This window comes from Oryctolagus cuniculus, chromosome 6 (assembly GCF_051225735.1).
Source record: "Oryctolagus cuniculus isolate XC-2025 breed Fujian yellow rabbit chromosome 6, ASM5122573v1, whole genome shotgun sequence".
In the NCBI taxonomy this organism is placed as follows: domain Eukaryota; kingdom Metazoa; phylum Chordata; class Mammalia; order Lagomorpha; family Leporidae; genus Oryctolagus; species Oryctolagus cuniculus.
The window spans coordinates 38,687,617-38,699,858 of record NC_142872.1 but is presented as its reverse complement, the minus strand read 5'-3'; the positions used below and the strand labels follow the sequence as shown (position 1 = coordinate 38,699,858).

At 53.3% G+C, this 12,242-nt stretch overlaps 1 long non-coding RNA gene across 1 annotated transcript; it reads left to right on the top strand.

Annotated features, from left to right (window-relative positions):
- The first annotated feature begins 3,174 nt into the window (after nt 1-3,174).
- LOC149126111 (uncharacterized) lies at nt 3,175-4,789 on the top strand. Its single transcript, XR_016236359.1, has 2 exons — nt 3,175-3,317; nt 4,609-4,789. It is a non-coding gene; the product is annotated as an uncharacterized LOC149126111 (long non-coding RNA).
- The last annotated feature ends 7,453 nt before the right edge of the window (nt 4,790-12,242 follow it).

The window sequence follows — 12,242 nt, the reverse complement described above, 5'->3', positions numbered from 1 at the left end:
CTGGCATCCAGAATGCCCAGCCCTCTAAGGCGGAAGGCCAACACCTTGCTCAAGCTTCCAGCCCAGCACAAGCCACCTCCTCCAAGAAGCCTTCCTGACTTCAGCTGGAAGCGGTTTCTTTCTCCAGCCCTCAGTGCGGGTCTTATGGGCTGCGTGTGTCCCGGATGTTTAGCCTCTGCAGCCCTGTGTATTCTGGTCCTCCCAGGTCTTCACTCTGCAGTTTCTCCCCCCTACTCCTCCCTGCACCTCCCCCAACTCCTTCTCATCCTTCTCAGCTTAGGTAGTGCGTCCCTGGACTCCCTCCGCAGTGCTCCTGCAAGTCCGCCTGCAGCCTGCTTTCTCTCCCGCTCTGTCTCCAGGCTGTGAGCTCCAGAAAGGAGGGACCATGCCCGCCCTGTTTACCACCGAGTCTCCAGCGCCAGGCAGAGAGGAAAGGCCCAGTACGTCCCTGTTGAATGCGCCACCCCTGCACGATGGCCTCACTGGTCTGAGTCAGTAGCCCCTTCCCCACGTTGAAGATGAGAAACTGAGGCCTGCTGAGGGCAGAGACCTGGCTGTGGCACACAGCTCCGAGTGTCTGGCTCCGAACCCAGGCTGTCTGCCCTAGCCCTCAGAGTCCGGCCCGTGGACAATGGTCGGTGGTTGAACTGTGGGCTCTGGGACAGGGTCCTTGTTTCTAAATTCTGCCACTTAGCAGCTGTGCAGCTCTGGGCAGGTCACTTAGCATCGCCGAGCCTGACTCTACCGTCTGCAACCAGGGGTAACCACAGCCATGGCAGCTGTCCCCGAGGCTCCGTGCGAAGGGACAGGGTCGCTCAGGACAGGTGCTCACGCCCAGGGCTAGTGCAGTGAAGAGCACCTTTCCGGTCCGAAGCTCCCCCCGTTTGGATGAGCTGTCGTGTCAGCACCGACAGGTGACAGCATTGCCAGCGGCACTGTGGGATCCCTTGGCCAGGCCCCTGCAGGCAAGGGACAGCCCGAGTCTCAGTCTTTCTGGGCCCGAGCAAGAAGGCCTGGCTGCCCAACATTCTCTAGGGAATAGTCTCGGAGCGCGGAGAATTCTCTGTGCTTTCTTCCTCTGTGCACCTGGCTGTGCCTTTATTCACGCATCCAGCATGGGCTGAACGCATGGCCAAGTGCAGAGAGTGTGAGGAAGAGCAGGGGGGATACAGGCTCTGCTGGGGAGCTCCTGCCGGGCACCGACGGGGTCAGAATGACATCAGCCCAATCACTACCCCGTGGCGCACCTGTGCCCGCGGTGAGACGCTCAGGGGCTTCCAGCGGGTAGAAGACAGGGAGGCAGGCGGCAGAGCGGAGGGCAGGAGCGACGGAGGCAGGAACACGTGGTGCGTGCAGCAGCAGGAAGGGTTCGGGATGGCAGGAGTGTGTGCGCAGTGGGAGGAGGGCACGGAAGGCAGCCGGGGCCAGGTTGCAAAGGCTCTTGGAAACTGCCACCAAGTGTGCACTTGAGCTACAGGTGGGTGGACAGTACATGGAGCAAATAACCCAGAGTGCTCGACCTCAGCCCCTAGAACTCACTTAATCATCAGCTTGAGATATGGGTGCCGAGCCGGCCCAGTGCAGGTCCCTGGCTGCCAGCTTGGACCCCTCCACCCATTGATGGGGTGTCTGGGCAAAGGCTGCAGCTGGGGTTCAGGGCATGGGAGGGTGAGGGCTGTGCAATCCTCAGTCTGCAGTTTCCAGGGACCGGGAGTAAGGCAGGGACACGAGGACAGCCCACACGACCGTGCCAAAATTTCCTAACCCTTGGGTGCACCAGCAAACCCTTCTCAAAGTTCCTCTGCCCCAGGAAGGAATGCTGTCAACCCGGGAGTCTTGCTCACTGCCTGCTGTCAGCAGCACCGGGGTTTCCTACACAGAAGACACCACACGGAGCCCCACGGGACTTCCGCTCCATGTCCATGGCATGAGCATGGCAGTGTGGTGGTCGGGAGCCAGGTGGCCGGCTTCCAGCTTCAGCCCTGTCATCCGCTGGCTCTGGGACTCCGGGCGAGTGACCTAGCCTCTCTGAGCCTTGGTTTCCTCCTCCACACCCCAGAATGAACCTCATGGGTTGAGAGGCTTAAATGAGATACATTTGAACAGAGCCTGGCGCGGTGCCTGGCACATGTGCGACCTCAGGAAACATTACACCTGCAAGCGTCATCGTCCCAGGACAGCAGAGCGCCTGCCTGCGCCCGGGGCTCTGGAATCAACGTCTTGCATGGACTCATTGGGTCTTCATGCACCCAAAGCTGGTGGGGCAGAAAAATCAGATATACCACAAGTACAGGAGAAAGCAACTTAGCTTCTCTGAGCTCGATTTCCTGTTTGGCGAAACAGGCGTAATAACCATAGCTGCCTCTAGGGTTGAGTCAATGAGAAAACACCCAAGAGCACCTAGCACGCCGCCTGGCACCCGGAGCCCCTGATGAGCCGTGGTGGCCTGGTGAGGGGGTGAGCCCAGCAGCCTGGGACTGCAGAGGAAGGACACCTCCCCATGTGACAGGGACAGGGGATGCCTCCTGCAGGTGGTGGCTACAGGAGTCATCTGAGTGGTTAGAAATGACGGCAGGGTCACTGCTGACCCCGCCCCTCTGCCAGCCACAGCCCTCCACCACCTTCACAGACCAGAGAGGGGTTTCTGCCAGGCTCATCAGGGACTATGTGAGCAGTGCAGGGAAGTCCGCTCTTGAGTTTCCTCCTGGGTCCCCAGGGGCTTTAAGGATTGATGGCCTCAGCCGTGAGCAAGCATGAGAATCTCCGTGAGCGCTAACCTGGGCCCATGGTGCCACCACTTGTGCCTTATTTGGCAGCCTGAGTTGGCCCTGGAATCTGCCTTCTAACAGGTGCCCCTGCCAGTTTGAGGCTGGGGTCCCCACACTGTACACGGAGGTTGCAATGGTTTGCGTGGGTTACAGCTCCTGAGCTCACATGGCCATTTAATCTGCAGAGTCGTAAATGAAAGGTGCTAAGAGGGTAGAGGCTGAATCCAATGGTGGTGATTACAGGTGGGGCCGGGGGCATGCCCTCGGCAGGTGGGCCAAAGAGCAGGCTGGTTATAAAAGCAGAGTCAGGCGCAGCTTCTCGCTGCGCTCCCTGGCAGCCCCGGGGTCTGTGCCGTGCCCTTGCTCCTCTCACTGTGCGAGGCTCTGCACCTCATGTAAGCCCTCCCAGGAGGAACGCTGCCCTCAGTGACCAGAGCACAGCAGCTGCCTGCGCTTGGAATGGGACCCTCCAAAACCATGAGCCCCCTAAACCCTTCCCTCACAAGTGGCTGAATTATTTCATTGAAATAACAGAAAACGGATACACAGGTGGGTACCAAGCAGTGTGGATCCTGCTACGGGCATGCCCAAGGATGTGCAGGAGGCTTTAGAATTGGTTTACTGGAAAAGCTGGGTGAGTTTGGAGGTTGGGTTATTGGAGAAGCCTGGAAGGGCAGGCTGGAGACAGCCAGTGGCTCTGTAAACAGCACTACAGGTGGTCCCGGTGTGGGGAGCCCAGAACGCCGGCACGAATGTGTAGCTGACGCCAAGCGGATGAGGCCTGGGCTGCAAGTGACCGTTCTCTTAGGAGCGGGACTGCAGCCATCCTTGTCCTAGCGAAGAAGGGTACCAGGCTGGACAGGGTCTGTGTTCTGAGTTTCTGGAACGGCCGTCTTAAAGGTCATGCTCTCACGTGGTTGGCACAGGTGAGTCAAGGCAGCCACTTATTTACCGTGTGGCCTGGGTGCAGGGCGGCTGCCGTACGTCACGCTGTGAGAATTGGGAGCCAAAAGGAGCAGAATAGAAAGGTTGGGAAAATTCAGTCTCCCCCGAGAAAGCACAGACAAGTGTGTTGCTGAGGGCATGTGTGTGCGACAAGGAGGTTGTTAGAGCCGACCAGCGCAGGTGAGACCGAGGCCTGGGACTCTGCTGAGATCTCTGTGGCCACCTTCCCATCACAGGTCCAGAGACTTGGGGCAGAGTGGTCTCCTGAAATGTCCAGTCACTTACCAAGAGCTTGCTCAAGACCGCTTGTGCCGTAGTAGGTCAAGCCTCCACCTATGATACCAGTGTCTCCTGGATGCCGGTTGGAGTTCTGGCTGTTCCACTGCTGATCCAGCTCCTTGCTAATGGCCTGGAGAAGCAGCCGAAGGTGGCGCAAGTACTTAGGTCCCTCCCAGCCATGTGGGAGACCCGGATAAACCTCCTGGCTTTGGCCTGACCCAGCCCTGGCCATTGCAACCACCTGGGGAGTAAACCAGCCGATGGAAAATCTTCTCCCCTTTGCCTTCACCTTCTGACTTGAAAATAAAAGTACTTAAAAAAAAACACCTTGGAATTCGGGGGCCTGGGATCAGCTGGTGAAGCACTCGGGGCTGCAGCTGTGTTGAGGGCCCAGGTGCGGCTGGTGCTGGCAGCCTGACCCTGGTGGCCTCTGTGTGATGCAGGCGTGCAGAATGCGAGCATGGTGGGAGGCCAGGCAGGAGTCAGGGAGTGGGGGACCCACCACCTCAGCCTGAGACCTTGAGCACCCCAGTTCTGTCCGAGTCTTCCCCAATAACCTTGCGACCTCGGATGAGCCCCTCGCCCTCCCTGACCTTCCTTTTTCGTATCTGTGCAGTGGGGACGACATGGCTGGAACCCAAGGCTGGGTGAGAACATGGAAATGAAAGTGCTTGGGTAACAGCACTCAGCTGAGCCTCCCTGAGAGCGCCTGGAGACCCAGAGTCACAGAGGCTGGCGGACTGGACTGCACGCATGGCACGGGCTTCCGTGGGAATAGAGACCAAAAGCACTTCGTATTTTTCTGCAAGATTTTCTTTTGTTTCTAAGGCAGAGGGAGCAGGAGCGGGAGAAGATGGATCTAGGTTTCAGACGCTGGTTCACTCCCCAACTGAGCACAACAGCCAGAACTGGGCTGGGTCAAAAGCTGGAGCCTGGCACTGCATCCTGGGCTCCCTAATGGGTGGCAGTTTGCACTTGGGCCATCTTCAACTGCGTTACCAGGCACGGTAGTGCAAAACGAACTGGGACCAGAACCAGCACACATGTATGGAGTGCTGTGTCATAAGTGCTCTGTGCCACGACACCAGCCCACCAGAGCATGAAATAAGGAGGGGCGGAGTGGTGGATGTTCTCAGTGTTGGTGGCAGTGGGCTGGTAGACACAGTGCAGTTGGAGAAGAGTCCTAACCAGTCCAGACAAGACACATGGGAAAATGGATGGAAAAGCATCGTGATGGGATACCCATAGCTAGTACATGTGAGAGAAAGCCTGGATTGCACTGTGAATCTGAAAAAGGCATATTGCATATTAAAACTTCAGGGAATTTTTAAAAATTATTTCAAAGGCAGAGATAGAGGTGTACCTGCCGGTTCACTCAGCAAGTGGCTGTGAACAGCCAAGGCTGGACCAGACTGAAGCCGGGAGCCAAAAGCTTCATTGAGGTCTCCCACAAGGTGCAGAGGCCGAAGCGCTTGAGCTGCTTTCCCAGGCCGTTAGCAGGGAGCTGGATCGGAAGTGGGGCAGCCGGGATGCCCATACGGGATGCTGGCGCTACAGGCAGAGGCTTCACCTTCTACACGGGGTCGGCCCCAACGTTTATTTCCTATCAGGTTGGGAAAAAGCTTAAAGATCAATAATGGCAGGTGTCAGAAATAAGTATGCTGGGGACTCGACACCCAGTGCCCCTGGCCTATGTCACAGCCTAGTGTAAAAATATGGGGATATTTCAAGAATTAAATATGCGAGTACAGAAAATTCCGAAATTTTTGCATAATTTTTCCATATGACCTTTCCATGAATTTTTTCAAATACCCATTGATGAGTAGATGTTAATCTTTCTGCACCAAAATATTTTGAATTCTATTTCCCATGAAATTTTTAAAGTCTGCTTGTAACTCCACTTTGTGTTTTGAATCGGAAAGTCAGAGATGGACACATGGGAGACCTGGCATCAGCCTGGCCCATCTCCAATTGTTAGGGGCATTGAGAGGGAAAACCAGCAGATGGAGGATCTCTGTCTCTGTTGCTCTGCCTTGTGAATAGAAAAGAATGGCAGCAAGCTGCTGCTTGCAATGTCAGCGTATCATATCGGAGTGCCTGCGAATCCTAGCTGCTCTGCTTCCAATCCAGCTTCTTGGTCATGCACCTGCGAAGACAGATGAGGACTCCATTGCCTGGGCCCCCGCCACCCATACTGGAGACACCCTTACGGGATGCCGGTGCTGCAGGTGGTGGCTTTACCTGCTATGCCACGGCGCTGGCCTCAGAACTGGCTGTTGGTGTTATTTGGGGAGTGAACCCACGGATAGAAATGGATCTGTCCATCTCTCCCTTTCTCTGTCACTCTGCCTTTCAAATCAGTAACTAAATCTTGAAAACATTTTTAAAAGGGGTGGGGAAGGGCCTGCTGGCGCGATGACCCTGCCTCGGGCCCCTAGCATGCTGCTGGCTGGCCGGTGGGCCCGCGCGTTGCCTCTGCTGCTCATTGCCCTCCAGGTGGCCTCTCCCTGCCTCTCCCCAGGCCTGCCTCTCTTCCAGTTAGCTCTTGTGGCTTAGCAAACAACCCCACAGAATCCCAGTGCTGTGCGTCAACGAGCGTTTACTTCTCCCCTGATCCGGTTGTATTCAAGGGGCGGAGAAACAGACTCCACTTTCCGAGTGGGACTGTGAAGCAAAGAGCTTGGGTACTGGGAAAAGGGAAGCATTGGGGTCCCAGGTGCAGTCTGTTCAGACCCTACCAAGAGCAGAAAGACAACCAAGAAGAGCGAAGATACTTGCAACTACGTGTGAAGCTGTATTTCATGCATGTTTTTTAAAGACTGACTTGAGAAGCAGAGTTGGAGTTCACTCCCCAAATGGCCGAGCAGAGGCCAGGTGGAAGCCAGAAGCTTCTTCGGGGTGTCCCATGTGGGTGCTGGGGCCCAAGGACTTGGACAATCCCCTGCTGCTTTCCCAGGCCATGCTCAGGGATCTAGATCAGAAGTAGAACAGCCCAGACTTGACCCAGCGCCCACATGGGATGCCAGCACCGCAGGCAGCAGCTTAACCTGCCATACAGTGCCAGCCCCCAACTCTTTGCGTTTTAAAAAGTGTATGAGGACGGTATTGTGGCATAGTAGGTTAAACCTCTGCCTGTCACATCTTCATCCCATATGGATGCCGGTTCGAGTCCTGGCTGTCCCATTTGCGATCCAGCTCCCTGTTAATGGCCTGGGAAAGCAGTGGAACATGGCACAAGTGCTTGGCCCCCGTACCCATGTGAGTGAGAGATGAAGCTCCTAGCTTTGGATCAATCCACCTGGCTCTGGCTATTGTGGCCATAGGGGGAGTGAATCAGGGGATGGAATACCTCTTTCTCTGAAACTGTGCCTTTCAAAAAACAGAAAAAAGTTTTCATTTGAAAGGCAGAGAGTCCAAGGTCTTCACCCGCTGGCTGACTCCCCATATGTCGCCAAGCGGAAGCCAGGAGCCGGGAACATTGAGTACAACGTAACTGCAGGTGTTGTGCAGATGGCCTTTGTCATGTCCAGGAAGCTCCTTTCGTCCTAGGTTGACAAGGGTTTATGGGAATGATGTTGAATTTGGTCAAGACTTTGTTTCTGGCCAGCGCTGCTGCTCACTAGGCTAATCCTCCACCTAGCGGCACCGGCACTGCGGGTTCTAGTCCCGGTCAGGGCGCCGGATTCTGTCCAGCTCTCTGCTGTGGCCCGGTAGTGCAGTGGAGGATGGCCCAAGTGCTTGGGTTCCTGCACCTGATGGGAGACCAGGAGAGGCACCTGGCTTCCGGTTTCAGATCAGCGTGGTGTGCCGGCCACAGCGGCCATTTGGGGGGTGAGCCAGTGGAAAAAGGAAGACCTTTCTCTCTGTCTCCCTTTCACTGTCCACTCTGCCTGTCAAAAAATAAATAAGGCTTTGTTTCTGTCTCAGACGTGATGTTTCTATGGTTTTCTGTAGTCTATTGTAGGGAAAATTACACTGTTTGAATTTTGAAGGTTGAATCCGACCTTAATTCCTGTAATAAATACAGCTTGGACATGATGGATTTGACTTGCTGAGGTTTTGTTTAGGAAATTTGCATCTATGTTTATAAGGGCGCTAGCCTCGCTGTGTTTTCTCATAGTGCCCTTGTGCGGTTATGATACCAGGTTGGTACTTGCGTCATAAATTAGATTGGGAAGCAGTCTGTCCTGTGTTTTGGGAGTTAGCATGGAGTGGGTATTATCTGTTACTCGTTTGGTAGAATTCAGTGACACAGCTAGGCTTGAAAGAGTTTTGCTGTTGTGGTTAGAAAGATTTTACTACAAGTTGAGTTGCTTACTTAGATATGGCCCTGTCTACGTTACTGATTCCTTCAGTGAGCTTTGGCGATTTGTGTCTGAAGGAGTTGGACGCGTTTCCATGGTATTCCCTTCTTTCAGTGTTGGCAGTGGTGTCCACTATTTCATTCCTGATGTCTGTAATTTTTTAAGGGTTATTTTATTTATTTGAAAGGCAGAGGGCCGGTGCCATGGCTCAATAGGCTAATCCTCCACCTAGTGGTGCCGGCACACCAGGTTCTAGTCCCGGTCGGGGCACTGGATTCTTTCCTGGTTGCCCCTCTTCCAGGCCAGCTCTCTGCTGTGGCCAGGGAGTGCAGTGGAGGATGGCCCAAGTGCTTGGGCCCTGCACCCCATGGGAGACCAGGATAAGTACCTGGCTCCTGCCTTCGGATCAGTGCGGTGCGCTGGCCACAGCACGCCGGCCGTGGCGGCCACTGGAGGGTGAACCAACGGCAAAGGAAGACCTTTCTCTCTGTCTCTCTCTCTCACTATCCACTCTGCCTGTCAAAAAAAAAAAAAAAAAAAAAGGCAGAGTTACAGAGAGGCAGAGAGAGAAAGTCTCCCAACCACTGATTCACTCCCCCAGATGGCCACAATGTCCAGAACTGCGCCAATCCAGAGCCAGGAGCTGCTTCTGGGTCTCCCACATGCGTGCAGGGGCCCAAGGACTTGGCCATCTTCTGCTTTCCCAGGCCTTAGCAGAGAGCTGGGTTGGAAGTGGAGCAGCTGGGACTAGAACCGGCTGCATATGGGATGCTGGTGCTTCAGGCGATGGCTTTATCTGCTTTGTCACAGTGCCAGCCCCTGATGTTTGTAATTTATATGTTTCTTTCTTGGTCACTTTTATTGATTGCCTCCACCACATGAATGAAACAGGGTTTAATTTTACTAATTTTTTCATTCTTTTATTGTGAATTCATTGATTTATGCTCTTTGTTTCCTTTTGATTGCTTTTTAAAAATTTCTCAAAATTTTGAGAGGAACCGACAGAGTGACCAAGAGTAATCCTCCATTCATTCACTGGTCACTCCCCCGGTGCCCACAACAACCTCAGCTGGCCAGGCTGAAGCCCGGAGTCAGGAACTCAATCCAGGCCTCCCACGTGGGTACCAGAGACCTAATCCCTTGAGCCATCCCCTGCTGCCTCCCAGCACACAAAGGCAGGAAGTTGGAATGGGAGCAGAGCTGGGCACTCTGCTGTCAGCAGATACATGGTCCTAAGCGGGAGCTGTCTCACCCACTAGTCCCGACACTCACATGATTGCTTTCGGCGTAATTTATTCTCCTTTTGCTGGTTCCTTAAGGTGAAAACAGACCTCGATTTGTTCTTACTTAGTTCCAAATATTTTCTAATGTCCTATGTGGTTCACAATTATTTGTTAGTATATTGTTAATTCTAAATATTTTTGATTTCCCATTTAACATTCTGTTAGTGATTGCAAGTTTAATTCTGTTGTGACACAAGAAATGTTTTCTATAATTTAAATTTTTTAAAGAAATATTTTACTTGGTTGGTGCCACGGTTCACTTGGCTAATCCTCCACCTGCAGTGCTGGCACCCCGGGTTCTAGTCCCGGTTGGGGCGCCAGATTCTGTCCCGGTTGCTCCTTTTCCAGTCCAGCTCTCTGCTGTGGCCGGGGAAGGCAGTGGAGGACGGCACAGGTGCTTGGGCCCTGCACCCGCGTGGGAGACCAGGAGGAAGCACCTGGCTCCTGGCTTTGGATTGGTGCAGCGTGCCGGCCGTAGTGGCCATTTGGGGGGTGAACCAACAGAAAAGGAAGACCTTTCTCTCTCTCTCTCTCTCACTAACTCTGCCTGTCATATATATAATTATAAACTTATTTGAAAGGCAAAGTTCGGGAGAGAGAGAGATGTTCCACCCACTGGTTCACTACCCAGTTGGCTGTAACAGTCAGGGCTGGGCCAGGCCGAAGCCAAGGAGTCTTCTACTGTCTTCCCAAGCATGTTAGCAGGGAGCCGGATCAGAAGTGGAGCAGCTCCCATATGGGGTGCTGGTACCGCAGGTGGTGGCTTTACCTGCTGTGCCATAGCACTGGCCCCCATTTAAACTTCGAATGGTTTACTTTATGCCCCAGAATTGGTCTATGTTGGTGAATGTTCTGTGTGCCCTTGAGAAGCATGTGTGTTGTGCTATTAGGTCAAGTTGTTGGCTTTTCCATAGCCAGATTCCTTATACAGATTCTTTCTACTTGGACTGTCTGTCACTGAGAGCGGACTGTTGCAAGACTGTATATGTCATCTTTCAGTTCTATCAGTTGATTTTCACATAATTTGGGGTTATGCCCAAAGGTGCATACCCATCTAGGATTCTTCGATCTTATACTATTGATCCCATTGTCATTTTGTGGTGTCCCTTATTATCCCTGGAAATTTTCTTTTTTCTGAGAGTAACATAACCAGTCCAGGTTTCTTCTGATTACTCTTCACGTAGGATATGCTTTTTTTCCATCCTTTAGTTTTATCCTATCTGTGGTATATGTCTTGTATGTTTATTTTGAAGGAATGAAAGAGCAACCGAGGGAGATCTTCTAACTGCTGGTTCACACCCTAAATGCCAGCACTAACCAGGATTGTACCAGGCCAAAGTTAGGATCCCAGAACTCCATCTCAGTATCCCACATGGGTGGCAGAGGTCCAGGGACTTGGGCCATCATCTTCATCCCAGGGTGCGTTAGTAAGAAGGTGCATCAGAACTGGAGTAGCCCAGATTCCAGCCAGAACTCTGATATATGCAGGTGTCTCCAGTAGTGGCTTAATTTGTGTCACAATGCTTACCCCTGTCTTTAAAGTGGGCTTCTTGGGGGCCAGTGCTGTGGCGCAGAGGGTTAAAACCCCAGCCTGCAGCACCGGCATCCCATGTGGGCACTGGTTCTAGATCTGGCTACTCCTCTTCTGATCCAGCTCCCTGCTAAGGCACCTGGGAAAGCAGTAGTAGATGTCCTAAGTCCTTGGGACTCTGCACCCACATGGGAGACCTGGAAGAAGCTCCAGGCTCCTGACATCAGATCAGCTCAGCTCTAGCTGTTGTGGCCATCTGGGGAATGAAGCAGTGGTTGGAAGACCTCTCTCTGCCTCTGCCTTTCTGTAACTCTTTCAAATAAATAAGTCTTTAAAAAAAAAAAAAAGTGAAGGCTAATCCTCCACCTAGCGGCGCTGGCACACTGGGTTCTAGTCCCGGTCGGGGCGCTAGATTCTGTCCCGGTTGCCCCTCTTCCAGGCCAGCTCTCTGCTGTGGCCAGGAAGTGCAGTGGAGGATGGCCCAGGTCCTTGGGCCCTGCACCCCATGGGAGACCAGGAGAAGCACCTGGCTCCTGCCATCGGATCAGCACGGTGCGCCTGCTGCAGCGCGCAGGCCGCGGCGGCCATTTGGAAGGTGAACCAACGGCAAAGAAAGACCTTTCTCTCTGTCTCTCTCTCTCACTGTCCACTCTACCTGTCCAAAAAAAAAAAAAAAAAAAGTGAGTTTCTTGTAGATAGGAAATAGCTGATTTTTTTGTTTTTAATCCAATCTGAAAAATCTTTGGCTTTTAATTGCTATATTTTTTAAAAAGATTTATTGATTTGAAAGTCAGAGTTACACAGAGAGGAGAGAGGGAGAAAGGAGGAGAGGGAGAGAGGCCTCCCATCTGCTGGTTCACTCTGAAATTGGCCACTACAGCTGGAGCTGTGCTGATCTGAAGCCAGGAGCCAGGAGCTTCCTCCGGGTCTCCCACGTGGGTGCAGGGGCCCAAGGACATGGGCCATCTTCTACTGCTTTCCCAGGGCATAGTGGAGAGCTGGATTGGAAGTGGAGCAGCCAGGTCTCTAACTAGCGCCTCTATGGGATGCCGGTGCTTCAGGCCAAGGCTTTAACCCGCTGCACCGCTGCACCACAGCTCCGGCCACTTAATCGATCTATTTAAACTGCTTA